Source organism: Macrobrachium nipponense, chromosome 1 (genome assembly GCF_015104395.2).
Source record: "Macrobrachium nipponense isolate FS-2020 chromosome 1, ASM1510439v2, whole genome shotgun sequence".
In the NCBI taxonomy this organism is placed as follows: Eukaryota; Metazoa; Arthropoda; class Malacostraca; order Decapoda; family Palaemonidae; genus Macrobrachium; species Macrobrachium nipponense.
In genome coordinates this window covers 136,668,334-136,681,683 of record NC_087200.1, presented here as the reverse complement: position 1 = coordinate 136,681,683, position 13,350 = coordinate 136,668,334, and the positions used below count along the sequence as shown (strand labels likewise).

Below are 13,350 nucleotides of genomic sequence, written 5' to 3'. Positions count from 1 at the left end.
CCAAATGAAGCATTTTGGAGAGAGAGAGAGAGAGATGACCAGTCTCCAAACCCCCGAGGCTTTCTCTATGAGACAGATGTGGTTGTAAAAGCTTGGGGAACCAATCTGTCGTGACTTATACAGTATCTTTCTTCAGCAATTCCTGTACCTCCTCCTGGAGGGGAATATCCTTTGGTGAGCTGGCTACGTAGATATCCCTCCCAAAAGGCATCTACTTCCCAGGTCTCGGCTCTGTTCCACTGCCATGTTGCCCATGGCTCGACAGGCACACTTCGATCAATGGCAGCAGCTGAAGGAGGATGCTGCATCTATCGTCCTCTCCTTTTCTTTCCTTTGCTCCATTTTCCAAACTGGAAAGAGGGTTGAAAGGGGTGTGGCTGCATCCCTTTCTTGGCAGAGGAAGAAGAAGGCTGGGGGTTTCCTCGGGCACCTTTTGAAGCCTTGGACTTCTCAGGGGACAAGTAAATACAAGCTTGACTCAAGGGCAGAGCAACTGCTAGCTTGACCCAAGGGCCGAGCAGCAGAGATTCATGAAGACCTGGAGGTCTTAGCTACTGGTACTAGTTGGTGGACAAGGCAGAACCCAGCAACAGTCCATTCCTAAGGGTCAGAGCTGACTTGGATCCTACAAACCTGGAGATCTGATTCAGCACGGTGTCCCTCCTCTTTGACACAAGGTTAGCCTACAGGTTTGCTGCTGGTGGGCTAAGTTAGAGGAGGAGGAAGTACTTACCTGAACAATTTGAGTGATTTCTCCTGTCCAGAGACCAGAAAATTCTCATGCTCAAGTACTCCTTCAGAAAGTTTGGAACACAGCAGCCCCAAAGCTTTGGATTCCTTCTTAGGATCACAGAAATATTTGAGGTGTGATGGACGATCCACAGAAGTGGTTGTAGTCCCCTTCCCTAGGATCGCTGTGCTAAGGAATCAGTGCAGTGATCTCTGCAAAGGTCCTCTGTATCTCAAGGTTATTCGAGTTCTGGGGCAGAGGACCCTTGAGTCCTTCCAGGGTGTAGTCCTGCCAATCCACTCTTGCTGCAGGTGGGAGAACCTTGGCAGACCCATTTGATCAACCCTCGACCATTTGGGCCCATGTACAGGTCAGTTCGACAACCAAACCCGAAGCCTCCTGATGAGAAGAAGACTGAAGAGGGGGACCCTCTTGTTGCAACTCCAGGTGCTTGGATCCTTAAGTCTGAAGCACTAGATTGGGAATCTGGCAGAATACTCAATGCAGTACTGGCAGGAGGTGAAGAAGCATCTGCATACTTCAACACCTTCTTTCATCCTGTGCCTAGACCAGACCGAGCAACCCACCAGTACTTGAGGTTTCAGCAAAATCTGAGTAGTAGATGGAATGCTCGATCTTGCTGAGCACCCGAAGCTCCCATATCTCGCCCAGGATGATCAATAGGAGCCCCTCCTGCCTGAGTGACCGAAGACACTTGGGAGGAGGCAGTCACAGCAATGGTCTTGGACTTCCCAGAACTGGTCCTGAGACATGGGCCTTAGAGACTTGTCCACTCAAGGCCCTCATCTGTATAAAGGGGAGAGCCAATGAAAGATCCAACTGCCACCTCTGTGGAGGAAGGCAGCCCATAGAAGTATAGACAGGGCTTCTTGGAGAGAGAGAGAGAGAGAGAGAGAGAGAGAGAGAGAGAGAGAGAGAGAGAGAGAGAGAAGCAACCTTCTTCTTCTTCGGCTGTTGGGTGTTAGAAGAAGGGGAGGAGGCAGAAAAAGACAAAGACGAAGATGACGATGACACCTCATGAGACCTCTTCTTCAACTTCTCCTTGGATATCTTCTTCACGATCGCAGTACCCCATGCAGGCAGTAGTGGCAGGAGTATCAGGGACTGCAGGAACAACAGGCACAGCAGGAGCATGACGGGAACAGCAGGTGGCAGGGTTACAGTGCAGCCTTGGGCAGGAGCATGAAGTGCAGTCTTGTCCACCACAGCTAGGGTCATCAGAGTTGGGTGCAGGGTAATGGAGGTGGTAGTCTTCACAAACACTGTCATTGTCACAGAAGCAGTGGTAGTGGTCACTGAGGCATGTGTTACCACCAGAAACTCAGGTGTGAAGCAAGACCTGGCACCAAAGGAACATCTGAGAGACCCATGGAGATCCAAGTCTCTTGGAGTTCATCCACCTAGGTAACCTCCTCTCACCCCAAGGAAGAAGCTTCCCCCTCGGAATGAGCAGAGGCCACCAAATCGAGTTCGTCCCGATCACCAGGCCCCCACGATCTTCACCTGACAACAAGGGAGAGATTGGTCCTGAAGGAGAGACAGCCAAGCAAGGAAGTTTAGCAGGAGGCAGAAATGAAAAAGAAGGGTCAGCAACCAAAGGCGTAGTCGGCGGCGTGTAACCATCAGACAACACTTTAGATGCCTTCTGCTTGTACTACCTCCTGCTGGTAAACTTCACCCACTGCATTGGAGACCAGGAACAACACTCACTACAAGCTGAGTTAGGATTGCAATCATGCCCCCTGCAACTTGTGCAGAGGACATGAGGGTCGACATCAATAGGTGAGCAATAGTGCGGACACAAACGTAAGGCACTGCCCTTCTGCCCTGGCTTAGATGGTTCATGGATTTGCATAAAAAAGATATAACAAACACACAAGTAATCAAGCAAGAAATCACAATACACAGAAAGATCCCAACTGGGAAAACATCGAAATGACAAGCTGGGCAGAGGGAGGAGATGCGCATCCACATCACTCAATGTCCAAAAGCAAACTGGAATGTTTACATATGGCAGGCAGGACTCCCGCCAACCAGACAGTAGTTAACAAACTAACCACCCTGTTCGCAAGTTAAATGGTCATTCCAGCTTCACTGAAAGTAATTCTTAATGTAAAAGATCGATGGTTTGTATATTGTTCAGTAAGATTTCTTTCATCTATTTCATTTATTTTTTTATAATTTCTGCATGCTACATTTATTAAATTAGGAGTTAAAATGCTTTTATTCACTGTATTCTTGGAGGTTTGGAATGGTTTAATCCAATTCCCATTGCTTTTCAAGGGGAAAATTTGCTCATTTCAAGACCCAGAGTGTCTCTCTCCTGCAAGGCTTTGAATAATTTCAGCAGAGTTTGATTAACTGATGATTGAGATAAAGCCTTGAAAATATTCATGGCCACCAAACATTTGGCTTTCACCTACTTAGATGAGGGCCCAATAAACTGGGATCAAAATTTATTTCCAGAGAGAGGACCTCTACACCTTGAAAGAATTTGTCACTTCAGGTATATATATCTGAACCAATGTACCTCATGAAGACAACAAGAATGAAAAACTTAAGTTTTACTACATGAGAAATAGAACACATTCATACCTGCTAACTTTACAATTTGGTCAATGACATGATAATTTTTATGCTCAACTTTCACTATCCAAGATGCTGCAAAAGAGGTGGATAGACCATCCACTGTCAAGCAAGTCCTATATTGACCATCTTTTCCATTATTTTGTATGGGCAAGTTATCAAAGGAATTGGTCAGTAATTGGATACCAAAAACTGAGCCTTACTGATTTTCAAAAAGCTAAATTAGCCGGCTCTTTAACAGTACACACGCTACATTGGGAGCCATTTTAGCAAATGCTAAAGGCAATCTGATAGCATCTGTAGAAGGAAATGAAGATAACACAAAGGAACCATGATTTGCATGTCATTAGAAATATTGCAATTAGTTCTGAATATGACTAAATTTAATTTGAATTGATCAGCATTTTAGCACACTAGTGACCACTTATCAACTGTCGTCAACAGTAATGATGGCTCACCAGTAAACTGATCACCATGTGGTGTTTAGAAAAAGGCAGTGGTTGAAATATCGTATTATGTAGTCAAGCATCCATACAAATGCTGAATATAAATTAAATGATCAACTGGAATGAATCACATAAAAGTAATCTAATTGATAGAAACTGTGATCTGATCACAAAAACACCACATGAATAAGTTTACCAGATTCAAGTGAGACCACCAATATCACTCATGCCACTTCAATGTCATCATGTCGTACAGTGTAAATGCATGAGTGGAAACAACATGATTCAATCCTTGCACAGTTTTTTAAATACTAGGATGCATATTAAGCAAGTACAATGGCTAAGGTACAAAGTATTGGAACAATAGACTACCTATGAATAAAAGGTTAAAGAAAGACAAACATTATCTAATGATAGCATAGACATCAGGCACATAAATACTTTTTTTTATGTACAAAAGATCTCATTTATTCAGATTATTCAAGTCCACGGGTATCACACAGCATGAATTGTCTTAAAAAAAAAGTTTCTATGAATAAGGTTTTTCTCTAGGTAGGTTTGAAATATAACAGGTTTGAAAAAATGACAATTTTTTTTATTAATTTGTAATTTTCATAGCTAACACCTTCAGTCTCAATTTTAGGATAAATCTTCTAGTGCCAACTGGAAACTGGTAAAAAACATACTGAAGGGTTTGCAGATTAGGATACCATTCTGCATGAGGCAACCATGGAGCTACAAGGGACATTCTGAGATTCCAAGAAGACATTACAACATTCCAAACTTGATGAATCGGGCAAAAGGGAGGGAAAGCATAAACTTCGACTGTCCCAGGGATGTTGAAGGGTGTCCTCTGCCATAGCAGGAGCCTGGGATAACTGAACAGAAGACCTCCACCTTTCGGTTGAACTTTGTTGCAAACAGATCTATCATTTGGTCTTTCCCAAAGATGGAAAAGCCTTCTGCTATCTCCACATAAATAAGTTTACCAGATTCAAGTAAGACCATCAATCTCACTTATGCCACTTAAGTGTCATCATGTCGTACAGTGTAAATGCATGAGTGAAAACAACATGATTCAATCTCTTGCAAAGTTTTTTAAATACTAGGGTGCATATTAAGCAAGTACAATGGCTAAAGTAATAAGTGTTGCAACAATAGTCTACCTAAGAATAACAGGTTAAAGGAAGACAAAAATCATGTAAGGACCACTCTGTCCCAAGACCCTGACGACTCACTTTGTGAGCCATCAAATTCCTCTTGCCTGGGATATACCTGGCTGAGAGGTTTACTGATTTGTCTATCGTCCACTAGTGGAGAAGTACCGTCTTTCAGTGAAGTTGGAGAGAGCCTAATTTCGGTTTCCAGCTGGCACTACAAGATTTATCCTAAAGTTTGGACCAAGGTTTGTTCTGCATATAAATAATGATTTCTTAAGAACTTCAAACTAGACCAAAATGTTACTTTCCAGACTAGCTTGAATTTGAATTTAAGCAATGCAATTTTCCATTCATTACAAAAATCGAAACACTTAATTAAACAAGTGGAATGTTATTTCGTGACATGGAGACACTAAACTAAAGCTAAAAATGAACACTGATGAGAATCAGTTAAAGATATTACAGATTCATGATCATGAACTCCCTTGAAATTGGACATGACAATATTCAAATCCAAGTATGTAACATTTACTTAAATAATCTTATCACTTGGGAAAAAATGACATTTTTATAATAAAATAAAGTTTATTAGTACATACCCAGTAAATATATAGCTGTAGTTTCTACTTCGACAGCAGTTTGAATTTCCAAAATCGCTGTTATACTTACTCTGCTGGCAGTTAGGTGAATACACTCCCCCACTTTCTGGGGGGAAGAGTAACTACATGAAAATACCTCAATTTGTTTCCCCTCTAGTAAAGAAAAACTGTCCATGTGAGGGGAGGAGGGTGGGCTCTATTCATAATTACTGGGTAAGTACTAATAAAACTTTATTTTATTATAAAAATATAATTTTTATTAGTGCAACTTACTCAGTACATAATTATATAGCTGAATCCCACATTGATAGGTGGTGGGGATTCATAAACTTCCTAAAAATATAAATATAAAATACCTATTTTCATGAGAGCCTCACTAAACTTCAATTGTTCCTTACCTGGGGAGAGAGCCGCTTCAAGGAGGTACTGCCTCTAATGAGGGCTCTTCTCAACGCATAGTGGTGCACTGGTGTAGCTGTGAGACACCTTGACCAACACAGAAACTTCCCAGCTGAGGAGGTTGCTACCAATTAAACCACAAACAACACAACCAAATAACAAAGGTTAAAAACCTAGCCCTGCGCGAGGCTAAGCATAATTACATTAATATCCAAATATAATGCCTATTTACCAAATAAATTTTCATTGCCTTAAATAAAATAAAAAGTAAAGCATGCCAATATAAAACAAAGTTTCTAGGGTATGCTTTGGTTGATCATATGTCTTCACACTTCCTCCCCTACAATTGTACCTGCTACTGACAATATGGAGGAGTTATGGAGTTCCATTTGACATCTGTGTGAGAGAGAGAGAGAGAGAGAGGGTAGTTGGTGATTGGATGGTTAATGGCTGAATTGGCTGTTGGTGAGTTCTGGGTTGTCTGCTGGTGATGTTGGAGTTTAGAGTTCTGTGTTTTTAGTCAGTCTTTTGGTCAGTCTTTGGTGAGAGCTGGTGATAGACAGTAGTGTTGGCAGCGGTCTGTGGAAAGTGTTGAGGGCATTGAAGTTATTCAAGTAGTGTGTTATTGGTTTGTTGCAGATTGTTGTTGGGTTTGATGTTGGTTGCTTAAGAGTTGTTGTGCTATGAGGTTTTGTTGAGTTGCATGTGAGTTTCTGTTGGATTATATGCGAGTTGTTATGGTTGAGGGTTGTTGTTGGTAATGTTAGTGGGTGTGTGTGTTGCTTTTTTGTGTTGTTTTTGTGATTCCTTGGTGTTGTTAGTGGGTGTATGTGTTGCCTTTTTGTGAGTTTTTTTTAGTGATTGTTTGTGCAGTGGTCTTTTGTTGTGGTTGTGTTCTTTGTTTGTTGTTGTGTTGTTGAGTTCCTTGTTGTTTGCTGTGGTGTTGAGTTGTGGTTGTGTTCCTTGGGTGTTGTGCTGTTGATTTGTGGGGTTGGGGTCCTTGGCAGTTGTCTTGTTGGGTTGTGGTGTTGTGCTTCTTGGTTGTTGTTGTTGTTGGTGTCTCAGTGACCTTGACCAGCGGACAGCACAGCATAGCCCGGTGTATCTGGAGTGGTTGGTAAGTACATGTGTTTGTTTTTTTTCTATGTGTAGGTGTAGGTCAATTGTCCTGCTTGTATTCTGTAGTGTAAAGAGGAAAGTGTGACTGAGGGTGAGTTTGGCAGCTGGAATGATTAGGTTAATGTGGGGGGGGGGCGATGATTTGCCACTTGTTTTTTAAGCTTGTGATCCAGCCAAAACAAGTGTCCCAGAGTTCCACAATCATCATAAGTAGTTAAGATCTCTTTAAGATAATGCATTGCAAAAATAGACTTACATCTCCATTAAGTTGTTTGCAAGATAGAGACCAGAGACAGCTTATGTTTGAAGGCTAATGAGGTTGCCACTGCTCTCACCTCATGAGCCTTCAGCTTCAAGTTAGAAAAACAATATTCGATAAAGGCCTTGAAGGATTCTTGACTGAGCACCATAAGTTGCTCATTGGTCCCCTGATCTTCTTGGTCCTGTGAGGGTACAGTGGATTCCTCATACTCGCAGGGATGCATTCCAGACTCCCCCACCCAAAACTAGAATCCACGAATATGTAGAACCCCACAAAAACGCTTACATTTGCTTACTGTCAACCTCCGTATTCGTGTTCTCACCTATTCAAGGACTTTTCTTTGGACCATATCTACCCATTATTCACAGGAAATTTGCCTAATCACAGGTTCTTCTGGTGATAAATATTCATTAATTAGTGTATTTTGATGTTATTTTCATGACTAAATACATTCTTATGATACAAAAATTTTTTACTAATTTTCAAATATTAATATTAATACTGCAAGATTAACTAAGATTAATTGATATCGTATGATAAAAATGTAATTTTTATAATGAAATTTGATTGCATACTTACCAAACAATCATACAAGTGTAGGTTCCTATGCGGCAGACCAAAATTCAAACTTCGCGGTGGTGCTGCCATCGCTAACGTGGGTGAAAGAATCTCCCCCTAACTCAAGGGAGGAACAGGTACAACAGACCAGGTGTAATCAATTCGTTCTGCCCAACCAACCACCTGTGGGGAGGAGGGAGGGTTTTAATCAATATGTAATTGTTTGGTAAGTATGCAATAAAATGTCATTTTATAATAAAAATTACATTTTTATTGCAGTGTCTACCAAATAATTATACAGCTGATTACTCATTGCAAGGATGGGGGGCTGTGGATGTATGCTTAATTAAAAAATATAACAGGATTCTTAAAAAAAAGACAAAAGTTAGTGCTGTTAGTGCTTGTTGTGCCTTACCTTGTAAGAGAGCTACTGCAGGAGAATACTGCCTCTGGTTGGTGCTCATCTTATGTAGTAGAAGGCTTGGGTGTATGGCCAGTGAGTGGCTGTACATGAAGTGGGATACCTTTGTAGTCATGGCAGTTCACCGCTGACTCAGTTCACTGGGCAAAGACCAGAAATAACATATAAGAAAACAGCGAACTAAAATCTGTCGCCTACACTAAATGAAAACATTTACCCACCACACTTAGAAACCATGAACTGGTGAGTACTCCAGGTACATCGTACCCCCAGACTTCACTTGACTCACCAACCTTGATACAAGGCGAATAAAACAGAGGGACCAACCCCCATGTCGTTTCTCCTAACACCATGCCAGCTACCAAACGAGGACCGAGAGAATTACAGTCATCAAAAACTGTTTCAATTTATTTTAAGTAATGTACAACAAAAACTTATTTGGACCTACAAAGGGTATTTACAAGGGTAGTGGAAAGTGACAAGTTGTGACGGAACGCAAGGGAAGTCTCTACCACTTGGATTTTGTGCGCTTTGACTCTCATTAAGGGAAATCCACATCGTTAGCTTGAGAAGGAGATTGCATTTTTTGAAAGTGGATGAGAGGGATTTTTAACAGAGCACCACAAACAGGAAGAATGTCTTCTTATTTTCTCCTTTCTGCGGAGGTAACATCTTAGTGCCCCCACAGGACATAAAAAGTCTTTCTTCTTCCTCCTGGCCTAGTATATCCATCAAGTTCTTGAGAACAAAAGAGTGTGGCCAAGGATTAGAAGGATTCTTGTTCTTAGCGAGAAAGTTAGGTGACACGGAGCAAACCGTGTTGGTATTAGGATGGCAGAAACAAATTGAGGGACGTATTTTCTTGTAGTTATTCCTCTAACCCCCAAAAAGTGGGTGGAGCCTATTCACCTACCGGCCAGCGGAGGAAGTATAACTGCGATTTTAGAAATTCAAGCTGCTGTCGAGGTAGAAACTACAGCTATATAATTACTGGGTAAGTAACACTAATTAAAATGGGAGTTTTGCTGCAAAATCTTAATGATTAATCTTTCCTTTTCAAGCTGTGTAAAATTTTCAAATCTGATTTGGTTCAGTATTTTATTGTGAGCACTAACCACATGTTATTTTCCTCAAATGATCAGTTTATGTAAACAATGCAGGTTGCTTAAATTCAGTGTGCGTCATTCTAGTACCATACATAACATAAGAACTTATCCAAAGCATCGATTTATTGTGAATTATCAATATAGAATCTTTGGAGTCTCCAAAATACAAGCTGCTTAAATTTACCACTCTCCTCTCTTCTTAAGTCATACTTGCACCATGATGCAGAAAAACAATACCCTTAAGCATAGCATCAGTATTCTTTTGGGTTTAACATTAATAACTCCCCAATAAATTATGCATTACTATACATATGTATATACTACAGTTTATGAATAATTTGAATTTAGTTTTCAAATAATGCATATACTACAGTTTATGAATAATTTGAATTTAGTTTTCAAAATACATTACACCATACAAATACATTTATTCAACTTACTACCTGACAGCACTGATTTAAAAGTTTATTAACTGGAGTAAAAATAAATGAGAAGAACCGGTACCAGTAGATAGTAAGAAGAAATAACCAATTCGGTGTTTAATTCTTTTACGTATAACTTCTAATCATATTTGGACTTTTGAAAAGTACTTCTCCAATGTTGTGAAAACCTTGGAATGCGACACAATTTTCCTGTTTCTCGATTGTTCATCAGGAATAAGCTGACTTGTAAAGCTTAGAATCCAACAATCAGTTCTAATGTGGAAGGCTTTCAGAAGGTACAACAGTTTGATAAATTTTTCGCCCTCTATGACAAAGATAGCAAATAATGACCGATTGTACTACAATAATAACGAATGTCAATACTAATCCAACTGAAAGCAACAATGTAAGGTTTATTCTTTTTTCAGTATCCTTACTTTGATGGACATGACCAGACACTAAATATGCATCTGAAACTCCCGAAGATGGATAAGAGATGTTAAACTTCTGAAGCATCTCAGAAAAGTGTTCATTTTGCTCTGGATGCTCCGACTGCATACACAACAGATCGAGTTTAATGAAATGCTGAAAGACGGTACAAACCTTTATCTCTTTTAACTTGTGGGACTGAGAATGAGTCTTCTCTATAATGTGCTCGTTAAAACACTTTGTTCCTTCTATAATGCACACAATTTGTGAGTATGGCCACCAATCACTTCCACACTTCTGTAAGCTCTCAGCCTGCTCTTGCATGCCAAGAACTCCACTGACTTCATTGTGTATGGTTTGATTAACGTCCCGCTTCACCAGACAGTGAACATGCGTCATGTTCTTCTCCTCACACTTTGGTCGGATGTCTTTACATTCTGCCGTCTGTAACTGACAAAAGAGATAATTTACCTGTGAACTCAAATGTTTTTTTTTCAACTTTAATTATGCCCCTTCCCCTAACGCGTAACAGCTCTAGAACATTAACAAGACAATGTTGACTGCCACATTCACAGATTACCTACTAAGCCAAGAATAACTTCCTGTGCAGAAAACTAATAATATTAGCTGCTTCATACACCTACACAGAAAGGTCATCAGAACCTAAATATGCAAGACATTTAGCTCACCCTTGCAGTGCACGGACATAAGCATATAAATATCCACACACACACATACATACATATATATATATGAATAACTTGATCACGAAGTATATAAAACGTGATGCTATGTATAAATAAATGTGTTACCACGGAGGAAATGAAAAAACGCCTGAGAGCAAGATTAGAGATTTTAGGCAGCCACACCTTGGAGGAACACACACGTGGTCAGCAGATGATTTATCAGGAAAACAATACATTTTGAAGAACGAGGAGGCATATACGACTTAGTAACATCTCGAAAAAATAGATTAAGGATTTAGGCACTGTGCCTTATCAAGGTAAATTTTAATCGAAAAAGAATACATTTTGTATTAGTTAACATGAAATTTACAAAAATGCTCCAAAAAATGAGTGAAATGACAAAAATAGGATATAGATATAGCGAGCATGAGAGAGAGAGAGAGAGAGAGAGAGAGAGAGAGAGAGAGAGAGAGAGAGAGAACTATATACATGTGGGACTTATTTAGTAGTAGTTCATTTATTTTAAGGTCCTTCATAAACTTTTTATAAATATATGGGTCCAAATGGTACAATCCCAGACTAAGATTTAGGTTGCTTTTATTAGTGATTTGTGTCATTGCTGATTTCAGTAAATTTCTTGAAACATAATCATTAGACCTTGCAATTACAGAGGTATCGCCCCAATTTATACAATAAGATTTTTCGCTCAGATGGATAAATAGTGCATTTGAAGTCTGGGCAGTTCTAACTGAATACAAATGCTGCTTAATACATAAACATAAATCTTTACTTGACTGACCAACGTAAAAAGACGGGCAATCCTTACAAGGAATTTTGTAAATGATATTATTCTTAATTAGCATATCTTTAATAGTATTGTTATAAGAGAACACAAAGTTAACATTAAACAATTTAAATATTGATTTTATGGTTTCAAATCCACGAAAGTAAGGCAAGTTAAGTACATTTTTAGGAATATCTATTTCATTACTAGCAACACTATAAAACTTTTTGTGAGCTTTTTTGATGACATAATCAATTATATGAGGTGGGTAGCAGAGATCTTTTGCTATCTTTTTTACGTATTCTATTTCTTAGTCAAGATATTGTGGACTCGTGATACGCAAAGCAAGTAAGAAAAAAAAAAATTTTTGAAAGTAAATTGTATTTTTCCTAATTATACAAACCTGAGGTCCTTTACATAAGGAATTACTATCAGCACTAGCTGGACCGGTCGTAAGATTTAATGACAAGGTAGTTGGGCAGTAACTGCTTGTCCGATGGTTGGGAGCCCCGCCCGACTGGATGTAAACATTCCACTTTGCTTTAGGCCCAGGAACAGAGTGAGGGGTGGCATGAGGTGGGCCTATATGTAAAAGACCTAAGGTTTGTATAGTTAGGAAAAATAAAATTTACTTTCAAAAATTGTGATTTGTTCAGACTCATTATACAAGCCATCGGTTCTTTACATAAGGAAGACTCACTTATTGGTGGGAGGAATCTGAGTCTTGTAAACAGACTGGTGTTCGCCCAAACTGGGTTCCCTCCCTGGTCGTAAAAGCAAGGGGGGAACCTAGCCTCTGTCCAACTGATCGAAGTGAGAACTGCAGGATCAGTGGCCAGACCGCTGGACCAATTCATAAGAGGGAGGCATGCGTACCTCTTATGAATAGCAAGCAAGAACTTTAAGTCATAAGTAAGAAGCCAAATATAAAGCATTGGGTTGTCTCTTACTGCTGTCCGCTTTCCCCCTTGCTAGGGAAGGGACGGATAAACGCTTCTATCCCTAACTAAAGAGACAGAATGGAGTTCAGTTACGTAGCTTACCTGCACCGTTGTCCTGTCCAGCATGTGACGACCGCTACCCTTTGCCTGCAGGAAGAGGGAAGAAAAGAGAAGGAAGAGGAGCCAGTCACACTCTCATTCATTCTCCATTTATGTGTACCACGAGGACGAGATGCAACCTTGTCCTGTTAAAGGAGCTGGGTAAGCTACACAACTTGTTGAGCAGCCACCATGGGTCCCAAGGAAAAGTGTCCAAGGACCTATGGGCAATATCCCGAAGGTAAGAAGGAGGTGAAGGTGGTCTGGTTGAAACACACCCCTGCCTTCAGCACCTGTGCAACTGACAAGTTCTTGCGGAATGCAAGGGTTGGACCAATACCAACTTCATGGGCTCTCGGATGAAAGGTACTGGGGTCAGCACTCCTCTTGGAGTCGTACGCTTTCCTGATCACCTCACGAAGCCAGAAAAAAACAGTGTTCTTGGGCACTTCTTTCTTGGTCACCCCAGTGCTTACGAAGAGGCATCGACACTCAGGCATAAGGTGTCGAGTTTTCTTCAGATAGCGCCTTAGCACTCTAACAGGACAAAGTAGCATCTCTTCCGTATCATTACCAGTAAAG

General features: G+C 40.4%; 1 long non-coding RNA gene across 4 annotated transcripts in view; it reads right to left on the bottom strand.

Annotated features, from left to right (window-relative positions):
- Positions 1–2,941: 2,941 nt before the first annotated feature.
- The window catches only part of LOC135219665 (uncharacterized), a 116,622-nt gene continuing 106,213 nt past the window's right edge, over positions 2,942–13,350 (bottom strand). For 2 of the 4 annotated variants that reach the window (XR_010315483.1, XR_010315481.1), the window contains exon 3: positions 2,943–10,702. This is a non-coding gene — a long non-coding RNA (uncharacterized LOC135219665). Of the gene's footprint in view, positions 10,709–13,350 lie in introns of all 4 variants that reach the window. The other 2 variants (XR_010315482.1, XR_010315484.1) reach the window with 2 other exon arrangements.